This window comes from Diceros bicornis, chromosome X (assembly GCF_020826845.1).
Source record: "Diceros bicornis minor isolate mBicDic1 chromosome X, mDicBic1.mat.cur, whole genome shotgun sequence".
Lineage (NCBI taxonomy): Eukaryota > Metazoa > Chordata > Mammalia > Perissodactyla > Rhinocerotidae > Diceros > Diceros bicornis.
Window position 1 is genome coordinate 11,909,286 of NC_080781.1, and position 16,289 is coordinate 11,925,574.

The window sequence follows — 16,289 nt, forward strand, 5'->3', positions numbered from 1 at the left end:
AGACAAAATTAAAAGGCCTGAGAAACACCCAGGGATTAACTCAGGTTATTACAGATCATGGGGTTATCTCAAGAAGAAGAGGCTCCAATTGACACCATCTTGATAGTAATTATAATATAATTGAGGCAAGGAAAAGCATATTGAGTCTTCCAGTAGAAGTATAAGAGAGTTCACCAGGTGCTGTGTTTGACAATCATTTTTCCTCGAATTTGAAAGATATCAGGAATGTCATTTTCCTTTTTGTGCTTCCTTTTCCTCCTTGGCTTAGAAAGATTCTTTCTCATTCCTGTAGCAATATGGCCAAGGTCAGGAGCGCCATGACAGCTCCCTGAATAAAATGGGAATGTGCTGACATCATGCATCATTGTCACATAATCCATTATTAAAGCATATACAGCATAGGTGTCACAAGGTGTAAGAAAAGTGGAAGGTAGGAATTGGTGATAAAAAGTATTAAGTAATTTCCAGAATTATAAGAAAGTATAGTATGTAGATTCAGGAACCTTGGAAGAGAAAGAAGATAGGAGTATGGGTCCTGTGTGTGTTTAACACAGAGATAAAGTAGGAAGCCACTAAGAGAAGGATACACTTCTCCACTCCCTACAGCTCCTAGGAACAGCTCTGCAGGCCCTCTACTCTGGTGTGGACCACCCCCGCTGGGCTCTGCTTCCTCAGGTGTGCCACCAATCTCTCTAGATTTTCTCTACACTTCTGACCTCCCTTTCCCTTCTCCTTCTGTGGCCAGCAGGAGAGCCCTTCCAGGTCTTAGGATAGATTTTTTTTTCAGAGAAATTCTCCATGACAGTGCCCAAATGACACTCTTCTGGTTTATAGAGTCCTCTCCTCACCAGAGCTCATATCTCTTGCTTTGTTTTATGGAAAACTGGAGTTTAGATAATCTAGTGGGATAATCAAAGAAATAAGTAGATTTTTTTTTTTTTTTTTTAGAAATAGAGAAATTGAGGGTCGTGGATTTTAATAAACTAATGCGGCAATCCAGATATTTGGAAAATCTCTCTTTCAAGTAATACTCTAAGCTTTCTGAAAAATAGAGAATTCTTTATGGAAAAAAAATGTGGATTCAAAGCCTACTAGTTCAAGCAAGGTAAAGAAGTATGGCCTTCCCAATGACCAAAATCTCAAAAGGAAAAGCCCAGGGCAATTTATTTTATTGTCCTAACTTACAGTATTTCTTTTGCTGATATAACGTTTCAGACGATGGATTTTATTTATCTTTTTAATTAGTATGCTTAAAAAAAAACTAGAAGTCTCCTTGGTCTATCAAACCATTTTATTTTCTACCTAAGTTAGTGGTTCTAAATTGTTTAAAGTATTGCTCTATCCTTAAACATTCTTATAGTCAAACTAAATGCTGATTTGAGGGAAAGGAATAAACAGGAGAAGATAATTTGGTTCAGTACTGGCTTTTAACTTTATAGTTTGATAAAAGCAATTTATTTCTTGATTGTTTATCCTATACCTTTCTAGTGCTAACCTCAAGTACTAATCACAGCACTTTAATGGCTATTGTACATAGTGTTAATTGTTCACTCTCTGAAAACATATTAATGCTTAAGCCTTCTTCACATGAAGAAGACTTTTGATGGTGGCATAAATAAAAATGGCCTGAACAACTTTTACATGTGGGTATTAATGAGAGATATTGATTTTATAGAACTGATGTGACTTCCGTGATCCATAGTAATGGCATAGGCAGGTAAAGGTGAACAGAAAATTCCATGCTTGCTCTGCCCACTGTTTGATTACTTACCTTGGGTAGATAAAAGATAATCACAAGGTGGAGGATGTATATTTTCCTCGATTTGAGCCATAGACCTTCTCTACCTACAGATCAAAGTGTCTTTATTTCTTACACTAATAAAGGTGAACACTTAATTGACGCCTTCATTTTTCTCTTCTCCATTCCTGATAGCTGTATGTGCTTCATATTCTTATTGGGTTATATTTTCCAGTCTCTTCCTCTGGGATTGGAATTAAGTTATACTTTCAGCAATAGAAAACTGAGAAAAAATATGGAGAAATGACCATAAACTATTTTTTGGTCTTTTCTTCCTTGAGCCTGTAATTAGACACTGTGGAAATATGTGTGCAAATGGCAGAGTCATTTTTCAAAGTAAAATACTTTGAACATAGATCCAAACAAAACACAGCTCTCAATCCATTATCTTGCCTCTTTGCAATTAACCTAAAGGAAAGACTAGAACAAGAACTCATCACAGCTCTTGGAACAGAGTCCACCTGGGGCTTGCTAGACTTGGTGCAATATTAGATGGCTGGTTTTCCCACAGAGTGAGATAGATGTGCTTTGAAAATAATTAAAGGGCTTTTATTTGTTGGATTAATTAGAACTGCCCATTTACTCGCCTGTTCCCTTGCTTGTCTTCCTTGTACAATACCTCTGTTGATCCTCTATGTGTTGAGAAGAATCACAAATCTAGTCTATGCAAAAATAGCTCCTCTACCTTCCAACCTGACACTAAGAATATGCCATGACAGCCATCCCTCTGGAATAAGTGTAGACAATTAGACAGTGGTCCAGAAGATCATGATTAAATAATTAGAGAGGGGAATTCCAGTAATCTAAGAAAAATAGCCAATTCAACTGCATGCTTATTATGTACCAACCACCATGCTAAAAGTGATTTATACATATGTTATTTAATGCTTAACAGAACCCTATATGGTGAAGGTACTATCACTATAGATGAAGAAATTCAGCCTACAAAGATTAATTACCTAGACTTAGATTGTGTGGCCAGTAAGTAGCAGAGACAGGATTAGAACCTAGACAGTTAAGAGTCTGAAGCCTTGTGCTTTATGGCTCTGTTCTAGGTTCCTTTAATTCAGTTAATTGGCATATTGTACTTGTATTGACTGCTTACTTTGTACTGGGCACTGTAATGAATTCTTTATGTGATTAACTCATTAAACCCTTTAATTTAGTTAACTCATTTAATCAAACAATAAATGAGGTAGGGACTCTCAGTAGCCCATTTTACAGTTTTATAAACTGAGGCAAGAGTTCAATAACTTGCAATCATAAGAAAGGGTGTATAGCAGAGCTGGAATCTGAATTCAGAAAATCTTGCACCAGAGGCTGTGCTTTTAACTGTAGCCTTCCCCTGTGTCACTAACTAACTAACTTGAATCTTCCCTTTGAGAAGGAGTTTGGAAAGCAAACAATTTGGGGACCCAGACTGAGTATCAGACCAATCCAGAGGGCTTGGAAGAGGATAATTGGGATGTGCAGGTGGATATGTGACAGAGAAGACTGAGGGTGATATAGTCCATTAGTGGAGGAAGGTGGGCAACCCAGTTGCAATAACCTCACCATTTTGCCTAGGGAGGCATGATCCTTTGATGGTGTTGAAAATAGGAAGTGACTGTTTACTCTGGGCTTCAGCTTTCTTTTTCTGCCATCTGTATCCCTGGACCTCAAATAAGAGAGTGACAGCCACTTTCAGGCCAGTTTTTGACAGCTGCAAAAACCTAAGTAAACCAGGCAAAATAAGTCATCATTCCCCTTCACAATAGCTGTAGAAAGCCTGACATGAGGAAGCATGAACAGATGTTGGGCAATGCACAGAGTCTAATTAAATACAAAGCAAAATGCAGGGAGGAATGAAAAGGTGGTGTTCAGGGCTTACCTTGGCCACAGAGAAACCCAGGAGTCAAGGTTCATTTTGAGGAAATGCCAAAAATACACCTGCCCTAAAACACTCCTCCCAAACACATTTGTCTTCAACTGTGGGGTTGAGAGCTGCATGGATTCAAGCTAAAGCTTGATTTTAATAATGATTTTAATAGTTTATATTTGTATGGCATGTTAAATTTATAAGTGACTTTCCCATCCATTGTATTATTTAATTTCCAGAGCAGCCTTCAAAGTAGGCAAGACTAGATCTCCTTTGCAAAGGAGACGATTAGGAGCCCCAAGCCCCACTGCCAGTGCCTGACAGAGCTCGAGCTGGAATCCAGATACATGACTCCTGATATGAGACTATACGAGGCTGAACAGGGCAATTCGGGGAGAGGAGCAACGGGGGAGCAAAGGGAGCCTACTAATTGAGGAGAGCATGCCACAGCCAGGAGAAAGGGATCAGGAGAAAAATGGTATAAATCTAAGGACAAGTACCATTTATTTCATTTAAGATAAGACAGATGGAGGTTTGTGGTTGTGTAAATGAAGTAGCACACACATTTACCTGGTCATTTATCTGATCAGTATGCATGAGAAGGTAAGTAAAAGTGTTGGCTTTTGGGATGAGTAGGATATTCTTAAGCAGAAATGGGATGGAGAGAATTTTAAGATGAAAGAGACAATTTGAATGAATGTGAAGAGGCAGAAATCAAGGGCATAGATGAAGAACAATGAGTTGCCCAGTGCAATTGTTGCATTGGATATGTGAAAGAGAATAGCAGAAAATAAAGCTGAAAGGGGTGGGGGGGTGATAATATCATAGACACTTTTGAAATTCAAGCTAAATAGTTTCATCTCAATTCATTAGGCTTTGGAGAACCAATGGTAGTTTATAAATATGGAGGTAACACAATGTCTGCCTAATAGGTTTCTGGTGAGATTTTAATGAAATGCTGATACAAAATTGCTGTGTAAAAATATGATTTAAGGAATATTATATAATTTCATTCTTTCATTTATTCACTCATTCATTCATTCCACAAGTATTATTTGAGGGCCTATTATATATCATGCCAGGTCTAGGCACTTGGTGTTCATAAATGAACAAGATTTATCACTATGCACTGAAGCTCACAGTCTACTGGGGAAAACTAACATTTACATAAATAATTACAATTAAGTACTCTGAAGTAAATGTACATTTGGTGCTGTGAAAGTACAGAAGAAAGATTTGATGAACTCTTCCTAGAAGAGTCACAGGGGAAATTATATTTGAACTAAATCTTGAATAACCATATATCTAAATGCAGGAGCTAAAATTATTAAACTTTGAGAATAAAACATAGGAGAAAATCTTTGAGATATTGGATTAGACACAGTTTTCTCAGACAAATCACAAAAAGGACAAACCATAAAAAAAATGCTAACATAGACCTTACTAAATTTAAATTTCACATTTAAGTAAATGAAAAAGCAAGCCATAGAATGGGAGAAAATATTTGCAAGACATATAACTGAACAGAAAGTTTATATCCAAAATATAAGAAGAGCTCTTACAAGTCAATACAACAGGAGAAACAACCCAATAAAATGATGGGCCAAAAGTTTCAATAGTCGCCACAGAGAAGATATACAAATGGCCAATAAACACAAGAAAAGATGCTCAACATCATTAGTCATGAGGGTAATGCAAAATAAAATCACAATGAAACACCATTATACACCTACTAGAATGGTTAAAGTTAAAAAGACTGATTATACCTAATGTTCGTGAGAACGTGGAGCAACTGAAATCCTCATGTGTCGCTGGTAGGAATGCAAAATGTTAAAGCCCATTTGAAAATAATATGGTAGTGTATTATAAAATTAAAGAGACATTTACCATATAATACAACAATCCCACTCCTAGGTATTTACCCAAGATAAATTAAAACATATGTCCACAGAGACTTGTGTATAAATGTTCATAGTAGTATTATTCACAATATTCTAAAACTGAACACAACCCAAATGTCCACCAATAGTTGAATGAATACGAACACTATAGTATATATATACCATGAACTTTAAGAGTATAAGGAATGATGGTCCTTATTTATTTGTAGAACTAAGACTAAATAAAGGCTATAAAAGAGAAAACATAGTACATAATGGCTTTATGCTTTGACAATGTAGATACAGCACAGCTAGCAAAAATTAGAGGACAATGAGAAGAATAAGTTCACTGCCTAATAATTTTAAAATAGTTAAGCAATTTTAAATAAAATTTATTTTTAATGTTGAGATTTAAATAACTTTTAAAGTAAATAAAGTCTAAGATGCAATGTGTCATCTTTCTCTCTAATATTTAAGTTTTCTCTGGCTTGCCTAATCTGATTCCAAACATATATTCTTAAGTCTTCTTCTCTATCTCATCAGGGATATATGGATTTTTTTTTATTGATGTCTTAATAGTTTATAACATTGTGAAATTTTGGTTGTGCATTTTTGTTTGTCAATCAACATATACATGTCTCCCTTCACCCCTTGTGCCCACCCCCACCCCCGTTGCCCCTGGTAACCACAGTACAGTTTTATCTGTCCATGTGTTGGTTTATATTCCACCTATGAGGGAGATCATATGGTGTTTGCCTTTCTCTTTCTGGCTTATTTCACTTAACATAATACCCTCCAGGTCCATCTATGCTGTTGCAAATGGGACGATTTTGTCTTTTTTTATGGCTGAGTAGTATTCTATTGTATGTATATACCACATCTTCTTGATCCATTCATCAGTCGAGGGACACTTGAGTTGCTTCCACTTCTTGGCTATAGTGAATAATGCTGCAATGAATATAGGGGTGCATAAGCCTCTTTGGATTGTTGATTTCAGGTTCGTTGGATAGATTCCCAGTAGTGGGATGGCTGGATCATAGGGTAGTTCTATTTTTAATTCTTTGAGGAATCTCTATACCATTTTCCATAGAGACTGCACCAGTTTGCATTCCCACCAGCTGTGTATGAGGGTCCCTGTTTCTCCACATCCTCTCCAACATTTGTTATTTTTTGTCTTGGTGCTTATAGCCATTCTAATGGGCATGAGGTGATATCTTAATGTTGTTTTGATCTCCATTTCCCTGATGATTAGTGATGTTGAACATCTTTTCATATGCCTATTGGCCATCTGTATATCTTCTTTGGAGAAGTGTCTGTTCATTTCCTCTGCCCATTTTTTGATTGGGTTGTTTGATTTTTGTTGTTCAGTTGTGTGAGTTCTTTATATATTATGGAGATTAACCCCTTGTCAGGTATATGTTTTGCAAATATTTTCTCCCAGCTAGTGGGTTGTCTATTCATTTTGATCCTGGTTTCATTTGTCTTGTAGAAGCTCTGTAATCTGATGAAGTCCCACTTGCTTATTTTTTCTTTAATTTTCCTAGTCTGAGAAGGTATGGCATCTGAAAAGATTCCTTTATGACCAATGTCAAATAGTGTGTTGCCTATATTTTCTTCTATGAGTTTTAGAGTTTCAGGTCTCACCTTTAGGTCTTTGATCCATTTTGAGTTAATTTTTGTGAATGGCGATAGCAGATGGTCCACTTTCATTCTTTTGCATGTGGCTGTCCAGTTTTTCCAACACCATTTATTGAAGAGACTTTCCTTTCTCCATTGTATGTTCTTAGCTCCTTTGTCGAAAATTAGCTGTCCGTATATGTGTGGTTTTATCTCTGGGCTTTCAATTCTGTTCCATTGATCTGTGTGTCTGTTTTTGTACCAGTAGCATGCTGTTTTGATTACTATTGCTTTGTAGTGTGTTTTGAAGTCAGGGATTGTGATGCCTCCAGCTTTGTTCTTTTTTCTTAGGATTGCTTTAGCTGTCCGGGGTCTTTTGTTGCCCCATATGCATTTTAGTATTCTTTTTTCTATTTCCGTGAAGAATGTCATTGGGATTCTGATTGGGATTGCACTGAATCTGTAGATTGCTTTAGGTAATATAGACATTTTAACTATGTTTATTCTTCCAATCCATGTGCATGGGATGTCTTTCCATTTCTTTATGTCATCATCGATTTCTTTCAATAATGTCTTATAGTTTTCATTGTATAGGTCTTTCACCTCCTTGGTAAGATTTATTCCTAGATATTTTATTCTTTGTGATGCAATTGTGAATAGTATTATCTTTTTGAGGTCTCTTTCTGTTATCTCGTTATTAGCATACAGAAATGCAACTGATTTTTGTAAGTTTATTTTGTACCCTGCAACTTTGCTGTAATTGTTGATTATTTCTAATAGTTTTCCAATGGATTCTTTAGGGTTTTCTATGTATAAAATCATGTCATCTGCAAATAGTCAGAGTTTCACTTCTTTGTTGCCCATTTGGATTCCTTTTATTCCTTTTTCTTGCCTAATTGCTCTGGCCAAAACCTCCAGTACTATGTTGAATAAGAGTGGTGAGAGTGGGCAGCCTTGCCTCATTCCTATTCTCAGAGGAATGTCTTTCAGATTTTCCCCATTGAGTATGATGTTGGCTGTGGGTTTGTCATAAATAGCCTTTATTATGTTGAGGTACTTTCCTTCTATACCCATTTTGTTGAGAGTTTTTCTCATAAATGGATGTTGGATCTTGTCAAATGCCTTCTCTTCATCTATTGAAATGACCATGTGGTTTTTATTCTTCATTTTCTTGATGTGGTGTATCACGTTGATTGATTTGTGGATGTTGAACCATCGCTGTGTCCCTAGTATAAATCCGACTTGATCATGGTGTATGATCTTTTTAATGTATTGCTGTATTTGGTTTGCCAATATTTTGTTGAGGATTTTTGCGTCTATGTTCATCAGTGATATTGGCCTGTAATTTTCCTTCTTTGTATTGTCATTGTCTGGCTTTGGTATCAGGGTGATGTTGGCCTCATAGCATGAGTTAGGAAGTGTTCCATCTTCCTCTATTTTTGGAATAGTTTGAGAAGGGCAGGTATTAAATCTTCTTTGAATGTTTGGTAAAATTCACCAGAGAAGCCATCTGGTCCTGGACTTTTATTTTTTGGGAGGTTTTTGATTACTATTTCAATCTCTTTACTTGTGATTGGTCTATTCAGATTCTCTACTTTTTCTTGGTTCAGTTTTGGGATGTTGTGTGACTCTAAGAATTTATCCATTTCTTCTAGATTGTCCAATTTGTTGGCATATAGTTTCTCATAGTATTCTCTTATAATCCTTTGTATTTCAATGGTATCTGCTGTAATTTCTCCTCTTTCATTTCTAATTTTATTTATTTGAGCCTTTTCTCTTTTTTTCTTAGTAAGTCTGGCTAAGGGTTTGTCAATTTTCTTTATCATCTCAAAGAACCAACTCTTTGTTTCATTAATCCTTTCTACTGTTTTTTTTTTTTTGGTCTCAATTTCATTTATTTAAGCTCTAATTTTTATTATTTCTCTCCTTCTGTTGACTTTGGGCTTCGTTCTTCTCTTTCTAGTTCTGTTAGGTGTAATTTAAGGTTGCTTATTTGGGCTTTTTCTTGTTTGCTAAGGTGGTTCTGTATTGCTATGAATTTCCCTCTCAGGGTGGCTTTTGCTGCATCCCATATGAGTTGGTATGGCGTATTTTCATTTTCGTTTGTTTCCAGATTTTTTTTATTTCTCCTTTAATTTCATCAATGATCCATTGGTTGTTCAGTATCATGTTGTTTAATTTCCACATCTTTGTCACTTTCCCAGTTTTTTTCTTGTAGTTGATTTCCAGTTTCATAGCATTATGGTCTGAAAAGATGCTTGTTATGATTTCAATCTTCTTAAATTTATTGAGGCTTGCCTTGTTTCCCAACATATGGTCTATCCTTGAGAATGTTCCATGCGTACTTGAGAAGAATGTGTAATCAGCTGTTTTTGGATGGAGTGCTCTGTATATGTCTACTAGGTCCATCTCGTTCAGTTTTTCATTTAAGTCCACTGTTTCTTTATTGACATTTTGTCTGGATGATCTATCCATTGATGTAAGTGGGGTTAAGATCCCCTACTATTATTGTGTTGTTGTTAATATCTCCTTTTAGGTTTGTTAATAGTTGCTTTATGTACTTTGGTGCTCCTATGTTGGGTGCATATATATTTATAATTGATATGTCTTCTTGGTGGAGTGTCCCTTTTATCATTATATATTGCCCCTCTTTGTCTCTCTTAACCTGTTTTACTTGAAGTCTACTTTGTCTGATATGAGTATGGCAACACCTGTTTTCTTTTGTTTGCCATTAGCTTGGAGTATTGTCTTCCATCCTTTCACTCTGAGCCTGTGCTTGTCTGTAGAGCTGAGATATGTTTCCTGGAGGCAGCATATTGTTGAGTCTTGCTTTTTAATCCATACTGCCACTCTGTATCTTTTGATTGGAGAGTTCAATCCATTTACATTTAGAGTAATTATTGATATATGAGGGCTTAATGTTGCTATTTTATCGCTTATTTTCCAGTTCTTTTGCATTTGCTTTGTTTTTTGTCCCTTGTGTTTTGGACTGCCAGTTCAGTTTGGTTGTTCTGTCTTATGGCTCTTTTATTTTTCTCTTTATTTATCATATGTGATTTTGTTCTGATTATTCTTTTAGTGGTTACCTTGAGGTTTGTATAAAACATCTTGTGTATGAGATAGTCCATTCTCTTATTTCCTAATATTAAGTCAATTCAATCTCTTTCCTCTTCCCCTTGTAAGTTATTCTTGTCACAACTTATTCTATCTTGTGTTGTGGGTGTGTGTTTACAGTAATGAGGTTATATTTATTTTTGGTGTTTTCCTTCCTTTGGTCTTTGATTTTGGTATTTAAGTGGTTGCTAACCTATTCCAGTAAAGATCTACTATTTTTTTGATTTAGTCTACCTATTTTTCTCCTTGCTCCAAGCTTTGTATTCCCTTTCTCTTCTTTTTCCGGCCTAAGGGCCTTCTTGAGCATTTCTTGTAGTAGGGGTCTCATGGCCATGAACTCCCTTAGCTTTTGTTTATCTGGGAAAGTTATTATTTCTTCATGATATTTGAAGGATATTTTTGCTGGATAGAGTATTCTTGGCTGAATGTTATTGTCTTTCGGTATTTTGAATATATCATTCCAGTCTCCCCTAGCCTGTAAAGTTTCTGTTGAGAAATCCGCTGAGGGCCTGATGGGAGTTCCTTTGTACGTTACTTTTTGTTTTTGTCTAGCTGCCCTTAATATTGTTTCTTTGTCATTGACTTTTGCCAGCTTTACTACTATATGCCGTGGAGTGGGCCTTTGTCTGTTGACATATTTAGGCAAGCTATTGGCTTCACTTACTGGTATTTCCTGCTCCTGCCCCAGATTTGGGAAGTTCTCAGCTATTATTTTCTTGAATAGGCTCTCTGTTCCTCTTTCTCTCTCTTCTCTCTCAGGAATATCTATAATTCTTATGTTACATTTCCTAGTTGAGTCGGATATTTCTCGGAGACTTTCTTCATTTCTTTTTAGTCTTAGTTCTGTCTCCCCCTCCACCTGGAGCGTATCTGTATTCCTATCCTCTATAATGCTATTTCTTTCTTCCATATTGTCAGCTCTGTTCTTTAAAGATTCCAGATTCTCCCTTATCTCCTCCATTGTGTTCTTCATCTCCATCAATACTGATTGGTTTTTCCTTATGATTTCAATCTCTTTTGTGAAGAAACTCCTTATCTCATTAATTGTTTATCTGAGTTTTCTTGTATTTCTTTGAGCTTTTTTATGATAGCTATTTTGAATTCTCTGTAGTTTAGGTTATGGATTTCTGTGCCTTCAGGGTTGATTTCTGGGCGCTTGTCATTTTCCTTCTGGTCTGGCAATTTAATGTACCTTTGCATTGTGCTTCCTGTATTCACTTTGTTTTTCCTCATCCTGGAAACATCTGGTTGCAGTTTCCACCTGCTGCCACCATGTGGGAGCCAAGAGCTGTGTAATTTGAGCACCCTGCGCTCTCTGGCGGCTGCCTGCCCTCTGCGGTGGCAGTTTTGCCCTCCACAGCAGCTGCTCTGACTGGTCCACTGAGCAGCAGTGTCGGGCATGTGGGGGAGGGGCTCTCTCTTTTGCCTGCTGGGTCCCTGGAGGGAGGGGCTTCTCCCTCACCTCTTATTATCCACTCTCCTGGGGTGCTCAAACGTTGATGGCATCCCTGCAGCAGTTCTTAGTCCTCTGTGTGGGAGTTTCCCACTGGCTGAGAGAGCCCGAAGAGCTATGGTTTCCCCACAGAGGGCCGCCCCTCCCCCCTCTCTGGGAGCCACGCGGACCCCAATCATGGATCTGATGGCAAGGGAGAGGATTTCTCCTTACCTCTCCCCACTTCCTCTGGGGGCCCCAGCGTGTCCACTCTCAGATGTGCGGCAGTGTGGGTCTTTCCAATGTCACGTTTTGCTGTGTGAGACTTCCTTGTTAGTCTGTGACTGTCCCTTTTGTTGTATCTTATTGGGGGAAGAGTTTATAAGAAAGCTCACTCCACTGTGATGCTGACGTCACTCAGGGATATATGGATTTTGATCACTTACTCTAAAAAAAAGTAGAGGTAAAAAATGTTAATCAGATTTAAAAAGTGATTTCCTAAAAGTTGATCTTTAAAATTATTCATTGTTTTGAATTAGTTAGTTGGCAAATATGTAATGATTATTCAATGCAAGAATTCTAGATAAGCCAAATAAAATACCAAGTTACAGATTCATATGAAACATAATATTCTAGCCCAGGTAATATTATATTGCATATATTAAAGCATAATAGGAATATTTTAGTTTCTGATTATCACAGGACTACTACACTAATCATCTTTGAGAACTGATAAAACACTGGTGCAAGGAAAACAAAATCTAAACACACCATAATGACTACAGAGAAATCTCTGATGAAATATTATTATATATAATAAATGACAATTTTGAAAGCTCTCTCAAACTGTGTTTTAATCATGTTTGTCTCCATTAAGCCTCTAAGTTAATTAAATAGGCAAACCAACTTGAGACAAGGAAATTGATTTTCTGCATAGGACACTCTCAACAGAGTAGCAGACACAAGAAAAGGATCAATTTTTCTTTGTGGCATGCAAATTAAGCTCCGTTCAGAAAAAAAATTAACAAAATCCCTGTTCCCTTGTTCCCTTCTGTTCTTTTGTTCTTTAGTGACATGTTAATCAAGTAAATATGGCAAGAGGGCAAAATACATATGAATGTTCCTTGTACCTTTCACCTTTGAGAAAACCCAGAAGTCTCCTGTCTCATTAGAGAGAGCCTCCAACCACTCCTTCCAGGCTCCTCCCTAAAGGAGCCGGGGCACTGAGACCTAAGGGGTAGATCCCAGCTCCTTTCTACCCACAAAGGAATTCTAGTAGTACTCTACTCAGTATGGACCAAAAAAAGAAAAGGTAGCTGTGCACTGCATTTTTTTATTATAATAAAGACAGCCCAATGCTTTGCCTTCCATTTCATTACAATCTCCTCATCTCCACTCCAAGGCCCCCAAGAGCACAAGGGTCTCATTCTCATTTGCATTCCCAAAAGAGAAATGAAGAGGACCCACATTTGCCTATATTTGTAAGGCTAGAGAAAGCTTAGCTGTGGCATCCCAAGCTTGAGCTCTTTGACATGGGATTTTATTGTTTTAGTGACTTCCTTAACATGAATTTATAATCTCGAATAAGTGAACGGAGGCTTCTCTGTTATGTTGCTTAACTAAAAATCAAAAGATCCTTTTGTGAATGTTGATGCTGAGAAGTGTGTTCTTGGATGGAAGGTAGAAGAAAGGATTTTTCTCATACCCTTTTCCTTATTATCTACATAATACTAGTAAAGCTCTCTATATTCCAGAAGATGTGTATCAACAGTTCAACTATCATTGTGTAGTATTCACTGTAGAATGCACCATCTCTGAGATAACTGCATGCAAACGTAAATATATTCTTTATTTTTCTCCTGTGGAATTTGAATAACACCAAGACCTTAATCATTTGTGAAAGTGGTATTACTGTTTCAGGAGGTAAAAATTTGCTAATAAGTGAAGTTCCAAGTAAGAGCTTATAAATAATTCCAGAAAACTGTTTTTCCCACACTTTGTAATTCCAAACCTGTGGATAGGGAGCAGTGTGCTTTTTTAGATGTAAGAATCTGAGTGTTGAGAGATTTCAAAGTAAAAATATGCCTGATATTATAATTATTTTATATTATAATATAAAATTATAATAATTAAAAATACAAAATATATTACATAATATATTAAAATGTAAATTTATATTTTATATTATAATATATATCACCCAATTATAGCTTAACTCCATGTTATTGTATTCAGATATCCCATAGTAAAATAAGTTTGTTGAAATGTAAAGCTCCAAAGAACAAACCTAACTTAGAATATATGCGACTAACTTTGCTTAGTGTGCTTTCTTCAGGCTGTCGTCTAGTCACTGCTTTGCATGCCTGAGCAGAAATTGAATCAAGGATTGCTAGACATAAATGAGGGCAGAGAATCATTTTGATGTCCTTGAGGTAGGAGAAGAACACTGCTCTGTTCTCTCTCCTCTCTCCACACATAGCATGTGGGCGTTTCTATCCCTCATGCATTTTTAGTCTTTGAAATCAGCATCCACCTCTAATGAACTTAGACTTATACTCAGTGCCCTAAGCATGATAGATACTGAATATACTTGGAGATGAAAGACATGGTACCCTGGATTTTCAAGGTATTCCAAAATAGAGGAGAGTGAGAGCTGTTCGGATAGAAACAAATAAGCCAGGTGTGATATCCACACTGAGCCGAGGCTACCTGCACATTGGGAATTCTCTAAAGACGGAAGTAAGTACTTACTTGGGTAAATCCCAGAACCTTGAAGTTTCATTTTGGAAATAGGAGGAGCTGGGTAAAAACAAACTAGGTGAGATCAGAGCCAAGCTGGGTTGTGTGGAGCATCTGTGAAGCAGGGAGCTGAGTGCCTGCCAAGGCTCTCTATTACTCTCGCGACGGTGGGTTCCTCTTCTGCCTCCTGTACTCTGGGCAAGGACACCTGGAATGGGCTTCACTCATGGTTTTTTTCAGCCACCTCTGATTTATTCCCTGCTGTAGGCCTGGAAAGGTGATGACCAGATCAGATTCCCATGAGAAGTCTGTTATTCTTGGTAAAAATAATCCAAACTGAGGGTTCCTATAGAAACCCCTCCTGACTCTTCGATGGCCACTGTTCCCTGGAGGAATCTGAAGTAGGCCTCTGCAACTGCACTTTTGGATTTGTTCCAGTCTCAGATTCAGTCCAGAAGGAGGTTTCTATAGCTTGGTACTTATTTTCAGTTCTTAGGATATTTTCTTAATTGCTTCCCTCTGCATCCTCCCAGAATTTCTGGGCTATGTTTAATACTGAGCTCAGTAGCTTGCATTTGTACATTGTGGTTTTTTCAATTTTTTTCCCCAAATATAATGGAAACTCACTATGAAATATGGGGGTCCATGCCATGGATCCATCTGTGTTATAAAATGGATTTCTGCACATTTATTTCATAACTATACAAAGACTATTTTCTAACACAGATTACTTCTTACACTTGGGAACATCTCTACTGTGGTCAAGGACCAGCGGTATTGGCATCACCTGGGAACTTGTTATAAATGTAGGCTCTCAGGCCCTGCCCCAGACCTACTGCATCACAATCTGCAGTTTAACAAGATCCCTAGGTGATTCATGTGCACATTACAATTTGAGACACATTGGGCTAAAGCAGTGGTTTTTGAAACAGGGGCTATACGTTAGTCACATGGAGAATGTAAAAAAATATCAAAGTTGGGTCCCACACCTAGAGATTCTAATTTGATTGGTTTGAGGTGGGGACCTGATATAGATATTATTTTTAAGTTTCACATTTATTTTTAAGGGCAGCCACAGCTGAGAAACACTTCTCTAGAATAAGCAATATTAGGTAAAATTTGTATCCTTTTTGCTGTACATGTTGTGTATTCAATGTTAGACTGGAAGATCCTTGAGGGCCAAATTCACCTCTTCTATTTTTTATGTGTCTTCCAAGTTGCCCTTTGTACGGTGCTTAGCATACAGGGGTTGCTCAGTTACATGTTTATGGTTGATGGGGTACTAAAGCAGGAGAGAGATGACAAGGGTTCATGTCCTGGCTCTGCAAGACATGGTGTCTTTGACCTTGGGCAGATCATTGAACTTGTTAGGAAGTCAATTTCTTTGTCAGCCAAATGTGAATGACTTCGTATTCTAGCAGTTATTCATTCATTCAACAAATATTTACAAGCATCTATTCTCTTCCAGGTACTGAGGATACAGTGGTAAATAACCAAGACAAGAAAAACTCTCGTCCTCATAGAACTTACATTATAATGAGAGACATGAATAGCAAACAAGCAAATAAACAAAAATATAAAGCGGAATAGAGGCATAAGTAGTAATAAGTGCTAAGAAAAAAAGAGAAAGCATTAGTAAAGTGCTGAAGAATAGTAAATTGTTAGGTGGGAGTGAGGAGAGCTAACTCAGCTGCATGATCAGAGAAGACCTTTCTAAGGAAGGGACATTTGAGCAGAGACTTGAATGGTGGAAGAAGCAAGCCAGGCAAACATAGGCAGAGAACCTGCAAGAATAAAATCTCTGAGCCAGAAACAAGCTAGGAGTGGTCAAGGGGTAGGCAGGGCAAGGAT

The 16,289-nt window shown here is 37.3% G+C and overlaps 1 protein-coding gene and 1 long non-coding RNA gene across 2 annotated transcripts in view; one reads left to right on the top strand and one right to left on the bottom strand.

The window, feature by feature from the left end:
* GLRA2 (glycine receptor alpha 2) overlaps window positions 1-16,289 on the top strand; it is a 179,804-nt gene that overhangs the window by 98,073 nt on the left and 65,442 nt on the right. The gene's annotated exons all lie outside the window — the stretch shown is intronic.
* Window positions 11,122-16,289, bottom strand: part of LOC131400747 (uncharacterized) — a 115,306-nt gene continuing 110,138 nt past the window's right edge. Inside the window, exon 3 of the long non-coding RNA XR_009217433.1 lies at window positions 11,122-12,146. This is a non-coding gene — a long non-coding RNA (uncharacterized LOC131400747). The remainder of the gene's footprint in view (window positions 12,147-16,289) is intronic.